Genomic DNA, 14,996 nt, shown 5'->3' on the forward strand with positions numbered 1-14,996 from the left:
TTCATCAATTTGCTTGAGCAGGCACCAGTAACGTCTCCATTGTGAGACTTGTTGTTACTGTTTTTTGCATATCAAATACTATTCATCTTTATTATTCAATATTTTCATTCTTGAAAATATTTAAGTATTTGGGGACCATGGACAATTACAGAGACCCACCACCATCACTTCTCCTGTATCAGTACCTGATGGCATCTCATACAGAATATGAGAGTGGGAACAATCTTAAATAAGTAAACAAAGGCCAAAATGTTAATAGTTAATTTCATGTGTTTTCCTCGGATTGGGCCACACCATGTAGAATCCTTGGTGTATAGAAACATAGTCATATGGATACTGAATTGACAGCAAGAGGATTAGAGAATGTTCATGCTTGTGAGAGTTCATGAGACTTTAAAATAAACAAACAAACAAAAACAAAGAACAAAGAAAAGTAGATTTTAGAGCACAAAGGGAGGGTTTTGTTCTCTGATTTGTTTTTCTCAGAGGAACTTCATAATCACTGATTTTCAAAACAGTTATAATAGAATCAAGTATTTCTAAATTATATAATAATTGCATTTAGTTTTCCTCATTATCACATTCATTTAAACCTCCTGTTCAACATTTGTCTGTAGCATCATTGCTTTGGTGGACTATTGGTTTTCCTGGTTATAATAAGTAGGCCTGGTTGGTCTACTTATTTAATATAATTAGATGCAGAGAGTCTCTTTCCCCATCCCCCACCCCCAGCCCGGCTGTCTTGCCTGGGGCCCCTCGGTGGGGGTGGGCTTCAGTTTCCCTCCCCACCCTGAGCAGAGCTCCCTAGGCCGAAGACTTCCGGAGCCCAGCCACAGCCATGCTCAAGGCCCATCTCCACACGTTTGGATGAGCCTCACACATGAAGGAACCGGCAGAGGAACCCAGGTGTGTAGGACCCGGGGCTGAGACTTCCAAGCTGAGCCTGCTCAGATTGGGACTGGGCCTCTTCTGCCCAGATTCCCCATTTTCTAGTAGCTAGGCGGTCACACCCAGCAACTGCCCCAGCACCATGTAATCCCACCAACGGCCAACATCCGGAGACTATAAAACCAAGCTCCTGGAAGCACGAAACATCTTATAGCCTAGTTCTCCCTCTGGGAGAACCTGGCTGGCTACCGAGAGTTTCCTGCCCACATGGGAGAGCCTTGCAAGGTCCCCATGGCGTATTCATATGCCAAAACCAGTAACAATGATGGCTCTCATTCCCCTGACCCTGAAAAAGCCTCCAATGTGGCACCATTGGAAAGGACAAGTAAAGAGAGGCTTCTAAAAATCTCAGGGCTGGGATAAATGGAGACGTTAGTGAGACCGGTCGAGAAATTTGGTGATCAATGGTATGATGATGATGATGATGGTGATGATGATGATGATGATGATGATGATAATGATGATGATGATGAGATAAATGTCATGCAAAGTTTAAGTGGACTGTGCATTTGAGGATAAAGCTGCATGTTAAATTCTTTATTTTAAAATATTATTTTTATTTTTATTTATTAGATTTTGTGTGTGTGTGTGTGTGTGTGTGTTTGGGGGCAGGTACATGACTGGTGGTGCTTAGGACTTACTCCTAGCTCTGTGCTCAGAAATATGATTCTCTCTAGGGGATTCAGGATGTAATGCAAATGTTTGGAAAAAAAAAAAGAAAAGAGACCTTTAAACACTGGACAAAGATTCTTCAATGTTGTGTTTTCAGAAGCTATACTAAAATACAGATTATGAGAGCTGTTTTAGGTACTAGACAGAACGAGAAGATACCTCCTATTGCATTTGAAATACCAGCACTAATTTTATCTCCCTTAGAATTGAGAAAATAAAGCAGATAGAACACCAACTGTGTCATCAAACAAAAGTTAGTTTGAAAACTGATCGCAGCTTGCTCTATAACTGTATAAATTATTAGCCTTCTTCAAAGTCTTCTCATCTACTACACAATGATGTTGTAACTACAAAGATGCTGCTAGCTTGCTTGGGATGTTGTCACAAAGTTCCAAAGACAGGGTGGTGTTAATAACCATAACAATTTTGGATTTTCACAATTCTTGAAGCTGGAAATCTAATATCAAGATTTCTGGTGACAGCCCTTTGGCATATAGACATCTTTCTCAGACTTACCGCCTACATGTGGAGAGTAGGCTCCCTGGTTTCATTTCTTTCCTTTTCATAGTCTTTAATTTTTTTCTTGTTATAGTTAAGGTAACATGTTTACAATAACATTAACTTTTATTATCTTGATGTGTAAATACTGCACCTCAATGTTATCAATGGTTCCTTCTTTTACAAGAATCAGGGCACTATTCTTTATATCTTATTTGGCTGCTAGCTAGTTCTGCTTATAGAATGTAGATTTCAAAACATGCACATCTTCACTTATAAGAGACTTGTAGCATTGCTATATCGCCATTATCTCATTTGAAGCAACAATTACAAAAAGTTAATTTTTTGCTACTGATAAAAGTACTACCACTTATATTATAGCATCTAAAAAGTAGCAAAGAATCGACATTGCTTTGTCTATAGTATTAGTTCTAATATTTTCCATATCTGTGTTGTCCTTTTTAGTTTCCAAACTATAGTGCAATGGCTTTGCACTATAGGTCTTTTATTATTATTATTATTATTATTGAATCACCATGTGGAAAATTGCAATGCTTTCAGGCTTAAGTCTCAGTTATACAATGCTGAAACACATATCCCACCACCAAAAAGAACCCAGTATACCTCCCATCCCTCCCCCCACCCACCTGTGTAACTGATAAATTTCACTTTACTTTCTCTTTATTTTGGTTGCATTCAATATTTCAACAAAAACCTCACTATTATTATTAAGAGTTCCCCACTAGAGACAGGTCTGCTGTGGAGAGATATGAGGCCGCGATTGAGGCCACGTGGTTTTGGATTTCTGTATTTTAGCAACTAAGTCCAGGGAAATTTCTTCCAGAAATTGGTTCATTGCGAGCTTGTATCTCTCATTAGTAGTCCTCATAATAATAGCAGTCGCCATGCCCTTCCTCCCCAGCAAGGAAAAGGCGAGAGAGAAAAACCTTTCCCCTCCAGGGCAGACATGGGGCTGAGGCTTAGTTCTCAGTATGGAGACATTCTGCAAGTAGCTGCCGGTACCAAAAGGATTATAATTGCCAGTAGCCACTGTGTTCTGAGATTGGTTTCTGTGCCTCTGGGATAATGGACGCTCAGGGGTGGTGGAGCCATTCCTGAGCATATATTTTGTGTATCAGGAAAGGTTTGGAGGTGTCCCATTCCTGCACACTGGAGCCATGTTACTAGCTGCTCAGCGTCGCCAGGGCTCCATCAGGAGAAGGCGTGCCAGCTGTACCTTCTCCATCTGGACCACCGGTGTTGTTGGCCCGGTCTGGGGTCCAGAGCAATCTCCAGCCGGCGGTGCCCGCCAGAACGGCCCAAATTCTTCCTGCACTATAAATCTTCCCATTAAAAAAATATTTTCTTGCTACTTGTCTTTTCAAAGAGAAAGTACAACATCATGAAATTTATTTCCATGTGGATGGAACTGTAGATTGTCATGGTGAGTGAAGTATGTCAGAAGAAGAGAGGGAGCTACAAAACAAACTTTATCATCTGTGGGATATGAAGAAATGTAGTCAGGGACTGACAAATAGACAAAGGCAGTATTATCTGAGAATTGGTCTACAGAGGAGAATATACCACGTGGAAGAAGGGTAAAAGAAGGATAAGTTTGAGGGGGAGACACTCTACTCTGGTAGTGGGTGGGTATGGTATTGAAACATTGTATGCATGAATGATTTACAATACTGGATTGACAGTATTATGATTCATGATGCCTAAAATTAAAAAATTAAAAAATAATTTCTGAGATCAAAAAGAAAGGGCTAAAAAGGTGTTTGCTTTGCATGTAGCCAACCCCAGTTTTGATCTCAGTTCCACAGATGGTGCCCTAAATACCACCAGAGTTCATAGACAGGCCCTGACCGCAGCAGGGCCCCCAATTTATCCACCCCAAAAGAGATAATTTCTGAATTAGGATATTTTGACTAAAAGTTTTCAAGCCACCTTTACCTCTCTGGGACATGCTTTCAGAGGGCAGTGAAATTAGAGATCTTTTTGATTTTGAAAAAATTTTGAAAAAATTGCATTTTTTTTTTTTTGCTTTTTGGGTCACACCTGGCAATGCACAGGGGTTCCTCCTGGCTCTGCACTCAGGAATTACTCCTGGCGGTGCTCAGGGGACCATATGGGATCTGCTGGGAATCGAACCCGGTTGACCACGTGCAAGCCAAACGCCTTACCCGCTGTGCTATTCTCCAGCCCCTGTAATTGCATTTCTTAAGAAAAAAAAGTAAAAAAAAGGAAGAAAGAAGAAAGGAAAAAAGAAAAAGGAAAAGAAAGAAGAAAAGAAGAAAGAAAGAAAGAAAGAAAGAAAGAAAGAAAGAAAGAAAGAAAGAAAGAAAGAAAGAAAGAAAGAAAGAAAGAAAGAAAGAAAGAAAGAAAAAGAAAGAAGGAAGGAAGGAAGGAAGGAAGGAAGGAAGGAAGGAAGGAAGGAAGGAAGGAAGGAAGGAAGGAAGGAAGGAAGGAAGGAAGGAAGGAAGAAGAGTAAGGAAGAAAGGAAAAGCTCAGTACTTTTTGATTCAGCAGTTCCATTGGTTGGAATTTGTTCTAGGGCAATAACCTGAAGTACATGTAACTGAAAATAGAAAGATTTTTACTACTGCATTTCTTGTGAAGTGCAAAATCAACAGAAAATAACTCTATACCCATAACACAGGCTTGGTTAGTTAAAACTTGCATACCCATTCAGTAGAACTTTGGATAGTCACAGAAAGGTGGTTTGTTGGGAAATATCTATAGATATAAGGAAAGTTTAGAAGTCAGTATATAAATCTATGTATCACTATTATGAAGAAAATTAGCATAGAGAAAATTTAGGTCATATGCCAAGATATTAATTGTGGTCATTTTGGGGGTAGTAAGATTACAGCTAACATTTTACAGAATTAGACAATCTATTAAAAAGTTTATATACAATGGGGCCGGAGCGATAGCACAGTGGGTAGGGCATTTGCCTTGCATACAGCAGACCCAGGTACGATCCCCGGCATCCCATATGGTCCCCCAAGCACTGCCAGGAGTAATTCCTGAGTGCAAAGCCAGGAATAACCCCTGAGCATCGCTGGGTGTGACCCAAAAAGAAAAAAATTAATTAACCAACAGTTCCTGAATAAAAAAGAAGATGGGAAGTATTGTGTTTCCTGACTTTAAGTCATTTTACAAAACTATAGGAATCAATATAATTGAATAAAAGTAGACACTTGGACCTTAGACTCACACATATACATGTTAGTTTATGAAAGAGTTGCTAAGGGCATAATATTTAAAGTGAAAAATCTCTGTAACAAGTAACGTTGAAAATACTGGTAGCCACATGCAAAAGAATAAAACTAAATCACAATCTCATACCATCCAGAAATATTAACTTAAAATGGATTAAAATCTTGGATGTCAGGTCCAAAATCATAAAGTACATTGAAAGAAAACAGAGTCAAAACATTCCATGATGTTAGCTTCAATGGTTTCTTTGAGAATTTGATTCCACTGGCAAGGAAAACAAAATAAAAAATAAACAGATGGCATTACATCAACCAAAAAATAATTTCTTCACAGTTAAAGAAACTATTGTTTATTTGAAGGCTATTATACTGAATGGGAGGAAAACATCATCAAAAACACAAACAACCTTATAAACTGAGTAGAAAATCTGAATAGACATTTCATCAATAAACATACAGATGACCAACAGGCACATAAAAAAGTGCTCATCATCACTTATTACATAATGCAAATCAAAGTACAGTGAGATATTTCACACCTATATCAAAAAGTCCAGAAACAATAAATGCTTGTAGGGATGTGGAGGAAGAAAGGAATTTTTATTTACAATGTGTAGGAATGTGAATTGTTTCAGCCTCTATGGAACAATACGGAGATTAACAAAAAAGAGCTTATGTAAGATGTAGATATCTTATCCAAAGAATACTAAAACACTAATCTCATTATCATTTTGTCATTTGATTTGTTCTACCTGTCGTAGATGCTGTAATTCTTTTTTTAAAAAGTTTTTTTTATAAAGTAGTTCACAATATTTCATTACATTTAATACTCAAACACCAATCCCACCACCGTTATACCTTCCCACCACCATATTTCGGATGTTTCCATCCCGAACCCAATCCCTGCCCCAAAGCAGAACTGAAATAATATATTTTGTATTGTTTGTTATGAAAAATCACTGAAAATGCTACAAAAAAGTATCCTTAGAGGAAAGAGTATGGAGGTTGTTGTATTTCACCCAAGGACCATTGAGCCCTTCTATAAGAGATCATTAACCAGATTGTTAAAGGTTGAGCTTTGTGTTCTGTGTGTGTGTGTGTGTGTGTGTGTGTGTGTGTGTGTGTGTGTGTATGTGTGACTGTCACAGTCATCCAGTTGCTTATTGATTTGCTGGAGCAGGCACCAGTAACGTCTCCATTGTGAGACTTGTTGATACTGTTTTTGGCATCTTGAATACGCCATGGGTAGCTTGCCATGCTCTGCCGTGCGAGTGAGATACTCTCGGTAGCTTGCCGGGCTCTCTGAGAGGAGCGAAGGAATTGAACCTGGGTCGGCCTGTGCAAAGCAAATGCCCTACCTGCTGCACTACTGATCCAGCCCATGAGGAGAGTAGTGTGTGTGTGTGTGTGTGTGTGTGTGTGTGTGTGTGTGTGTGTGTGTGTGTGTGTATTTGTTGAAAAATATGTGTATTTCCCTGTAAGATTGATTTCCTCCTATTTGAACCCTAGCAAATGTGGTGCGATAATATTGGAGTATGGGTAGGGTGTGTGGTTTGAAGTATTGAGGCCTCATGTTCCAGGAATAAATTCACTCGTGGCTGATGTTTAACCTGAGCATGTGGAGAGTGGCCGTGGGCCTGGCAGCAGCTGGATTCTGGAGGCTTTTTGGCTGCTGGGGCTGGGTCCCTTGGGGCAGGGAGGATCCCCACCTGCCCCCTCAGGGTTACCCCAAGTGAAACAGCCTGACACAGTTATGGCTAGTGTAATGTTATGCTCCCTTCCAGGAGAGAAGGACATGAGATCTGGATGGTGGCCAGTGACGGATTATCTGGTGCCAGCCAGAGGCAGCTTATGGGCGTGACTGCTAAATCACCAGAAACAGGGTTGTATGGGCGGAGGATCTCCATTCCCCATTCTGTTGAACCCAGTGTTCTCAGTCACAAAGTCCCACGTACCTGGTTTTTTCCGTAGGCTCACCTGTGGGTGAGATGTGGCCCGAGCGTGTGGAGAGCAGCTGTTGGCATGGCATAAAACACTAATTTTAAAAGATATATGGACTCTTTTTAAAAATTACAACAGTATATATAGTAACCAAGTGCTACAATCAGATCAAGTGCCCAATAGCTCAAGTGGGTAAAATAGATGTGGTGTCTATTTGTCTTTCTATTTTTCTATTCATCTATCTATATCGCATATGTACATATACATATGTTTGCAATAGAATACTACAGGTTATTGAAAAAATGAAATCTTGCCTTTTGCTACAACCTGGATATAACTGACGGGGCTCTACTAAGTGAAGTAAGTCAGAGGAGAAAGACAAATACCAGATGATCTCATGCATATCTGGTATATGAAGAAATAAAGCAAAGGAATAGACCCTGTCAAATATAAAACTCTGATACTAGTACTGAGATGTAAGGAATAAGGACTGGGTTAAAAGGTGGAGAGAGACTGATCAATGAACTTTGGTAGGAGAATATTAGCATTTTCGTTACTAGTGTGGTAACATTGTAACCCTATTATATATAAACATTTGCATTCTTATAAACTAATGTTACTACAATAAAGGATAACTTTTTTTTTTCTTTTTGGGTCACACCTATCCCTGCTCAGGGGTTACTCACCCAGGATTTACTCTTGGCGGTGCCCATATGGGATGGTGGGAATCAAACCTGGGTCAGCCACGTGCAAGGCAAATGCCCTACCCTCTGTGCTATCCCTCCAGCCCCCAATAAAGGAAAACTTTTAAGTTAACATTTTTGTACTATGTTTCCCAAGGTTTTTTGATGTGGAATTGTGAATGTTAAGGGAAATTTAATATACATAAATTTGTTTTAAATGCTTAGGACTCTTAGCAATATTAGAATGTTTCTTGTGGGACTATGTATTGCTAAAAACCTTTGGGTGGTGATAAATGAGCATTCTTATGAGAATAATATTGAGAAAGCAGCTGGCATTCTAACCCAGAGACTCTATGAAAACTCTAGTGGTCAAAATTAAGTGAATAAAAATGTATATGTTTTAAAATGTGAAAGACTGGAGGCAAAGAGATTAAATGCATTCAAGGTTGATATTAATGGGAAACTGTTCTTTTAATATATTTAAATCTTTAAATGCTAAATATATCATATTGGGCATGTTCTAATGTGAAGGCTATATTTTTTTCTGAAAAAAAAATAGTTTAAAAATCAGTGGCTGAACTCTCAGGAAAATTTAAATTTCATAGCCTTCTGGACAAGAAATATACAATATTCTGTTCTTCTCTGTATTTAACCTAAGGGCTTAATGGTGACTGAATTTAATAAAGGCTCAATGGTTAATACGTCAAACTGGATTATCTGTGCTACTCATGTTCCTTTTTAGTGTGGATACTTTCAAAATTAGTGACATATTGAGCTCTCTAAAAGAAAATAAACTGCTTTCAGAATTGAGAAATGAATATTCCTACTTCTTCAGAAAAATAGCCAGTATTCAAGGAGTTTTGCTAAACACCAGCCAACCATCACTTGCTTATTTGGTTCTGTGACACAGCTTCACAGATCCACCCTCAGGATTTGTCTCCCATCCAAAGGGAATGGATTTGTTAATTACACAGGGATGTGTGGTCATCGGCCGAAAGCTTTAGAAGATGATGTTTCCGTCTGCCCAGTCACTGGATGATCCAAATTCAAAGCAGATGCTCAAGGGGCCTCTAAAACATGCTGACCCAAAATCATGAACCATCTTAACCTTAAATCCTGCCTTTCCCACAATAATATCAAAAATACAAATGCTTAAAGCCAGTCAAGTTAAAATCACTCTGAACCTCTGAAAACGGATATACATTGGTCCTCAAAGAGGGAACAGCAATTGAGTTACATAACATTAAATACAATTAAGACATTTGCTTTGCGCCAGATTGAGACAGGTTTAATCCCGGATCCCTTGAGCCCCGCCAGGAGTGATCCTTGAGCACAGAGCCAAGAGTAAGCCCTTAACACTCCCAGGTGTGGCCCCCAAATCCAAAAATAAAAATAAATTAAAAAGTAAACACATTGCGATAAAACTTTTCATCTACATATTGAAATTCTTTTATCCTAATAATAAAAGAGGGACAAAAGATCTCATTAGACCTTTGTTGTTAAAGAAAATATCCAATCATATATTTCACGTTTTGCTCCACTTCACTAGGTTTGTCATAGGAAGAGATGAGGTGTGTATCCCAGAATTCTCCCTGTTTTTTAGTGAACTTTGTGAGATGAATTAACCTGTATTGTATAAAATTAATCTGTTTTGTATATGATCCCTTGAATTTTAACAGATTTATGCAGTTTCCTAGCCACCAATTCAATAAATAAGGCGTAGAATATTTTTCTTTTTCCCCCCAAAGTTTCCTATGGTTCTTCTTCTTCTTTTTTTCTTTTTGGGTCACACCTGGCAATGCACAGGATTTACTCCTGGCTCTGCACTCAGGAATTACTCCTGGCAGTGCTTGGGGACCATATGGGGTGCTGGGAATCGAACCCGGGTCGGCCACATGAAAAGCAAATGTCCTACCCACTGTGCTATCACTCCAGCCCCTCCTACGGTTTTTTGATTGTCAATCTTCTTCAGCTTGACATAAAGTTGTGTTTAAAAATTTTACAGAGTATATATGAATGTAAGAATGCAAGACTGTATATGAATGTATAATTCATATACAGAGTATATGAATGTAATGTCAAAAGAATGCCTGGCCGCCCACCTACGAGATGGTCAGATTTCTTCATCAAGACCCTGAACAAATGGTTTGAGGCTCTTTGTGTTCCTGGAGCGAGCAGATGCCAGTGGGCTACACTAGCATGCGACAGTGACGAATGAAGACATTACTGGTGCCCCCTTGAGCAAATTGAAGAGCAATGGGATGACAAGTGATACAAGTGATATGAATGTAAAATAAACCTGTTCCTAATTCAGGAGAATTTAGCGAGCCTATTCACTCTGACAAACTACCCAAAGAACTCCTAGTGTGCCCCAATATATATCCCCCCTTTATATCTTTCCCTTGTGCTAACTCAAAATTCTGTTGAAATGTCAGATAATACAATTGGTCTTGAACACTGATGCTGGTCACTTGCATGAAAGAATCAGCTGTACCAAAAATAATCTTGTGGTTTTCAAAGGGAAATGAGAATATAATTTCCAGTTGTTTGCTTAGAGTACAGTGCCTTTTGTTCTCTTGATCAAGTTACATGTATGATTTGACATCAGCTTGCTTCCATTAAATGATCTCAAAGCTGAATGACTTCTAAGGACAAAAAAAAATGCATAAACCAAGCCCCATCCATTCTATAAACCAAGCCCCACCCATTCTGTTTCCAACTCCATCTCCTTCTGAAGAGTTTCATCTGCCCAGGCTTGCTTCCAACCCTTCACCCTACCCCTTCTGAACTTTGACATTATTGTCTCCAACATTCAAAAATCCTCCAAGGGTTGAGGCTGGAGTGATAGTACAGTGGGTAGGGTGTTTGCCTTGCATGCGGCCGACCCAGGTTCAATTACCAGCATCCCATATAGTCCCCTTAGCACTGCGAGGAATAATTCCTGAGTGCAAAGCCAGAAGTAACCCCTTTGCATTGTCGGTGTGACCCAAAAAGAAAAAAAAATTCTCCAAGGAAAATAGCTCCAAGGTCTTTGGAGCTATCAATTAAGTATCCCTTTTGCCAGTTATACTTTCTTCTTATCTAACTTCAAGGACAGTACTGTGGAAACAAATGTCTTGCCTTGAGAGGCTGAACTTGTTCAGAACCACTATCTATGCGGTCAACTGATTTCCAAATGCCACATAAGCTCTGAGCTCTATACTTCTCACCTTGCTCATTGATCTTTCTAGGTCAGCTAAATCACACCCTGTTCCAAGTGACTGCTTCTTATGTTCCATAACAATTCCTCTTATCTCAAATCCTGCATGCTTGCAAGTCACTGTACTCGAAGTCTGTACAGCTTTCCCTTGAATTAAGGATCAAAATCTTCACTAGTCATTTTAGTTCTTTTTCTTTGGCAGTAGAAAACAGATGGATCTTTTTCTCTTTATAACCACATTTCTCTTCAGAGAAAAGTTTCCTTTACTTGTGTCCTCCCTTTACTCAATAACTCCCACAGATATGTTTAGTCTTTCCTTCCAGATACATGGCTCAACTTGGCCCCTGGGCTGTAACGATTCTGGTAAGCAGCAGAGCTGGGAGACTTTCTTTCAACTTTCTAAGTGCAGAAAGTAATAACATACAAGCTTATTTAATATGCATTTTAACTTTTCCCATTTTTATTATTAATTATAATGCTTCAACCACACTCACCACCAGAGTATTTTCTTCTCTCCACCGCTATCCTGAGAAGCTCTCTCCCAGCCTTCAGGTGAGCTAGTTCTACAAACCAATTCTCAGGTTCTGTTGCCTTTGGCCATTTCTTATTTACATACTATATATATACATATATATTTATATTTATACCTCATATAAGAGACAGAGATCAGTCTGTTTCCATCCCTCACCTTCTGACTGATTTTACTCAGCATGATAGCTACTATTGAGTGGCAAATTTCATGATTTCATTCTTTCTTATAGCCTAAGTAGTATTTGATTGTGTAATTTATATATATAAATGTATATATGTATGTGTGTGTATAAATATATATAAATAAATCACTATATCACTGTCATCCCGTTGTTCATCGATTTACTTGAGTGGGCACCAGTAATGTCTCCATTCGTCCCAGCCCTGAGATTTTAGTAGCCTCTCTTTACTCATCTTTCCCAATGATTGGAGGCTCTTTTCAGGGTCAGGGGAACGAGACCTGTTATTGTTACTGTATTTGGCATATAGAATACACCACGGGAAGCTTGCCAGGCCCTTCTGTGCAGGCAGGATACTCTCGGTAGCTTGCCGGGCTCTCCAAGAGGCATATATATACATATATATTATATGTGTATATAAATATGAGGCATATATATGTGTATATATACATATATATATTTCCCTTTATGATGATGTGTTGCGGCTGCGTGGTCCTGGAATATGTTCACTCATGCGTGAGGCTCGGCCTGAGAGTGTGGAAAGACACCCACCTTAAAAAATAAAAATACCATAATAGTCCTGGCTTTCTCCTAAATGGCTGAGTCAAAAGTCTGGGGTACAGGCATGTGGATTTGCATTTCTAATACCTCCTAAGGTGCTGCTGCTGCTGCTGCTACTGTGAAACCATATTTTGAGAACCTCTGTCATCCACCAACACAGGGTGTGAATGTATATCATAATTTTTTTGGGTCTAGAAACCACCTCAATGACCAAAAAAATAGAGGACAGGAGATTTTTCTTGAAATCATGGGGAAATCTTGTAGTTCTCATCTAAATTAATTTCAAATTCTCTCTGACGGTTCAAGAATAGGAAGTGAATTAGCAAAACATGAGGTGTCTTGTCCTCTAGTCCTTCATCGCAGCATGAAAAATGGGTGACAATATGTCTTTTTGTTTGTTTGCTTGCTTTTTGCTTTTTGGGTCACATCTGGTGATTCTCAGGGGTTATTCCTGGCTCTGCACTCAGGGATCAGTCCTGATGGCGCTCAGGGTACCATATGGAATGCTGGGAATTGAACCAGGGTTGATGGGCCGGCGTTAAAGGCAACTAGCCCACCCACTGAACTCTTGCTCCAGCCTGACAATGTGTTTTTCAAATTCTAATGAGAGAGATTCATTACCAAATCCACTCAATTCCCCATATGAAGATTAGTTCATCAGAAATCTCAGTACTCAGGGCCAGAGTTGGGTAAGATGTAGGGAGGAAATTTCTGCTTGACTTTCTAATAGGGTCTGTTAGAACCAAAACAGAATTGCCTAAAAAGGTCAGTTACTACCACATTTTTTATTTGGGATTCATTGTCATGCTTATGTAAATGCAGGTTTTCCATTCACTGCTGGTGGAATAGTTCAGGCCCTATGAAAAATAATATGTAAACATGGAACTCCCATTTGACCTCCTTCTAGAGTATTTAAGTACAATAAATAAATATAATAAAATAAAACTGTGGCTTTTCAAGCCACACCTCAGTGAACTTGTTCTTAGAGGTTTTCTAAGATGGATTTCTGCATTGAAGATCTCCCTAAGTCTTTTTTTTTTTTTTTTTTTTTGCTTTTTGGGTCACACCCGGCGACGCACAAGGGTCACTCCTGGCTCTGCACTCAGGAACCACCCCTGGCGGTGCTCAGGGGACCATATGGGATGCTGGGAATCGAACCCGGGTCGGCCGCGTGCAAGGCAAACGCCCTACCCGCTGTGCTATCACTCCAGCCCCTCCCTAAGTCTTAATATCAGGTGTATACCCCCTAAAAAACTGTAGGCTGCTATAATCTAATTTTTAATAAGATAGGAGCCAGAGGAAAACTATTTAATAACCATAGAGTGGAAACATCTAATCAGTATCAATTCCATAGAGCTCTTTTATCAAAGTGTATTCCACAAACTGGCTGTTTTGGAATAATCAGGGTATTTCTTAAAAATACAGTTTCCTGGGGCCAGAGGGATAGTACAACTGGTAGGGTGCTTGTCTTACAAACTGCCAACCTCGGTTAGATCCCTGGCATCCCAAATAGTCCCCAGAGACTACTAGGGTTGATCTCTGAGCACAGAACCAGGAATAAGCGCTGAGCACTGGTGGGTGTGGCCCCCAAACAAACCAAAATATTCACTTTCCTGTCACTTATCCATTTTGGGGGGTGGAAGGAGGGTTTGAGCAACAACCAGCTGTGCTCAGGGCTTACTCCTGGCTGTGCTCCCAGGGATAACTCTCAGAAGACTCAGGGTACCATATGGGATGCTTGGGATCGAATCCGGTTTGGACATATGCAAGGCAAATGCCCTACCCGCTATGCTAATTCTGGCCTATCTCTTATGTGAACTGGAATTCGAAATCCCATGCCTGAGAGTCTGATTTTTTTCTAGTTGCTACTGAAGTCCCTTGATTTATAATACTATTAGTGATAGCATTTCATACTTTTAGTGTTCTAACACCACACCTACAAGCAAAGTATCTTTTTCTCACCAGCAGTGTGTCCAGGTCCCCTCCCAGTCACCCCTCATCTTCCATTTTCCTGATAAGCTCAGTTCTGTAGACAGACTTTCAGGTTCTGTTGACTTTGGCCACTAGTTATTCCCTTCCTGTTTTTCTTTTGTCCAGCTCATGAGAGAGGTTATTCTCACATTCTCATGCTTGTCTCTCTCAGCATACCTAGCAATCTATATTTTGTCCAACTCTTCAATAGGCTGGACGGAAATGATAGCACAGCAGGTAGGGCGTTTGCCTTGCATGTGGCTGACCTGGGTTTGATTCCTCTGTCTTTCTTGGAGAGCCCGGCAAGCTACTGAGAGTATCCCGCCTGCATGGCAAGCTACCTGTGACGTATTCGATATGCCAAAAACAGTAACAACAAGTCTCACAATGGAGACTTTACTGGTGCCTGCTTGAGCAAATCAATGAACAATGGGATGACGGTGCTCCAGTGCTCCAATAGGCTACAAAGAAACTGTAGCTCGGGACTTCTTTCCTTAATGGCCAAGACTTTTCAGTAAACTATTGAATGTGGAGTCTGCTGAGCCTGGGGCCCTGCGTGCTGTATTTTGATGGGAGAACTCTCATTCCT

The sequence above is a fragment of the Sorex araneus genome, chromosome 4, assembly GCF_027595985.1.
Source record: "Sorex araneus isolate mSorAra2 chromosome 4, mSorAra2.pri, whole genome shotgun sequence".
In the NCBI taxonomy this organism is placed as follows: Eukaryota; Metazoa; Chordata; class Mammalia; order Eulipotyphla; family Soricidae; genus Sorex; species Sorex araneus.